Source organism: Penaeus japonicus, unplaced genomic scaffold (assembly GCF_977035675.1).
Source record: "Penaeus japonicus unplaced genomic scaffold, GWHDUDI00000001_assembly GWHDUDI00000003, whole genome shotgun sequence".
NCBI classification, from domain to species: Eukaryota; Metazoa; Arthropoda; class Malacostraca; order Decapoda; family Penaeidae; genus Penaeus; species Penaeus japonicus.
Window position 1 is genome coordinate 27692780 of NW_028234405.1, and position 2801 is coordinate 27695580.

Here is a 2801-nt window from a genome sequence, read left to right on the forward strand (position 1 = left end):
AGGAAAAATCAATTGCGAGAAAAAAGGTGCAAGAAAAAAAATGACGATCCTGAAAAAAAGCAAAAAAAGCTTAAAATACACGTTAGAGCCATTCTGATAACGAAACGGATTACAGTTCAATTCACTGATTTTTGTTATATTAAAGGAAAAATCAATTGCGAGAAAAAAGGTGCAAGAAAAAAAAAGACGATCCTGAAAAAAAGCCAAAAATGCTTAAAATACACGTTAGAGCAATTCTGATAACGAAACGGATTACAGTTCAATTCACTGATTTTTGTTATATTAAAGGAAAAATCAATTGCGAGAAAAAAGGTGCAAAAAAAAAAATGACGATCCTGAAAAAAAACCAAAAATGCTTAAAATACACGTTAGAGCCATTCTGATAACGAAACGTTTACAGTTCAATTCACTGATTTTTGTTATATTAAAGGAAAAATCAATTGCGAGAAAAAAGGTGCAAGAAAAAAAAATGACGATCCTGAAAAAAAGCCAAAAATGCTTAAAATACACGTTAGAGCCATTCTGATAACGAAACGGATTACAGTTCAATTCACTGATTTTTGTTATATTAAAGGAAAAATCAATTGCGAGAAAAAGGTGCAAGAAAAAAAATGACGATCCTGAAAAAAAGCCAAAAATGCTTAAAATACACGTTAGAGCCATTCTGATAACGAAACGGATTACAGTTCAATTCACTGATTTTTGTTATATTAAAGGAAAAATCAATTGCGAGAATAAAGGTGCAAGAAAAAAAAATGACGATCCTGAAAAAAAGCCAAAAATGCTTAAAATACACGTTAGAGCCATTCTGATAACGAAACGGATTACAGTTCAATTCACTGATTTTTGTTATATTAAAGGAAAAATCAATTGCGAGAAAAAAAGGTGCAAGAAAAAAAATGACGATCCTGAAAAAAAGCCAAAAATGCTTAAAATACACGTTAGAGCCATTCTGATAACGAAACGGATTAAAGTTCAATTCACTGATTTTTGTTATATTAAAGGAAAAATCAATTGCGAGAAAAAAGGTGCAAGAAAAAAAAAGACGATCCTGAAAAAAAGCCAAAAATGCTTAAAATACACGTTAGAGCCATTCTGATAACGAAACGGATTACAGTTCAATTCACTGATTTTTGTTATATTAAAGAAAAAATCAATTGCGAGAAAAAAGGTGCAAGAAAAAAAATGACGATCCTGAAAAAAAGCCAAAAATGCTTAAAATACACGTTAGAGCCATTCTGATAACGAAACGGATTATAGTTCAATTCACTGATTTTTGTTATATTAAAAGAAAAATCAATTGCAAGAAAAAAAATTACGATCCTGAAAAAAGGTGCAATAAAAAAAAATGACAATCCTGAAAAAAAGCCAAAAATGCTTAAAATACACGTTAGAGCCATTCTGATAACGAAACGGTTCAATTCACTTATTTTTGTTATATTTAAAGAAAAATCAATTGCGAGAAAAGAGGTGCAAGAAAAAAAAAATGACGATCCTGAAAAAAAGCCAAAAATTCTTAAAATACACGTTAGAGCCATTCTGATAACGAAACGGATTACAGTTCAATTCACTGATTTTTGTTATATTAAAGGAAAAATCAATTGCGAGAAAAAAGGTGCAAGAAAAAAAAATGACGATCCTGAAAAAAAACCAAAAATGCTTAAAATACACGTTAGAGCCATTTTGATAACGAAACGGATTACAGTTCAATTCACTGATTTTTGTTATATTAAAGGAAAAATCAATTGCGAGAAAAAAGGTGCAAGAAAAAAAATGACGATCCTGAAAAAAAGCCAAAAATGCTTAAAATACACGTTAGAGCCAATTTGATAACGAAACGGATTACAGTTCAATTCACTGATTTTTGTTATATTAATGGAAAAATCAATTGCGAAAAAAAAGGTGCAAAAAAAAAATAAAGACGATCCTGAAAAAAAGCCAAAAAAATGCTTTAAAATACCACGTTTGTTCCATTCTGAGTAATGGACACGGAACTATAGTTAAAATGCGACTGATTTTCGTTATATCAAAGGATTTAGCAAATGAGAGAAAAAAAAGGTGCAAGAAAAAAAATGACAGTAATATACATGACGCTGAAAATAGCCAAAAATGCTTAAAATACAAGTTTGAGCCGTTCTCATAATGAAACGGATTATAGTATTCCTGTTCATTATCAGAATGGCTCTGACGTGTATTTTAGGCATTTTTGGCTTTTTTTTTCAGGATCGTTCATTTTTATTTTTTTTGTGTGGACCTTTTATCTCGCAATTGAATTTTTCTTTAATATAACGAAAATCAGCGCATTTAACTGTAATCCGATTTAATGGCCCTAACGTGTATTTTAGGCATTTTTGTCTATTTTTCAGGATCGTGCATTTTTTTTTTTTTGTGCACCTTTTTTCTTGCAATTGATTTTTTCTTTATTATAATGAGAATGAGCGCATTTAACTGTAATCCGTTTCATTATCAAAATGGCTCTAACGTATATTTTAGGCATTTTTAGCTTTTTTTTAGGATCGTGTATTTTTTTTTTTTGTGCACCTTTTTTCTCGCAATTAATTTTTCCTTTAATATAACGAAAATCAGTGCATTTAACTGTAATCCGTTTCATTATCAGAATGGCTCTAACGTGTATTTCAGGAATTTTTGGCTTTTTTCAGGATCGTGCATTTTTTTATTTTGGACACTTTTTTCTCACAATTGATTTTTTCACTTTAATATAACGGAAAAATCAGCGCATTTAACCTGTAATCGTTTCATTATCAGAATGGCTTTAAATTCGTGTATTTTAGGCATTTTGG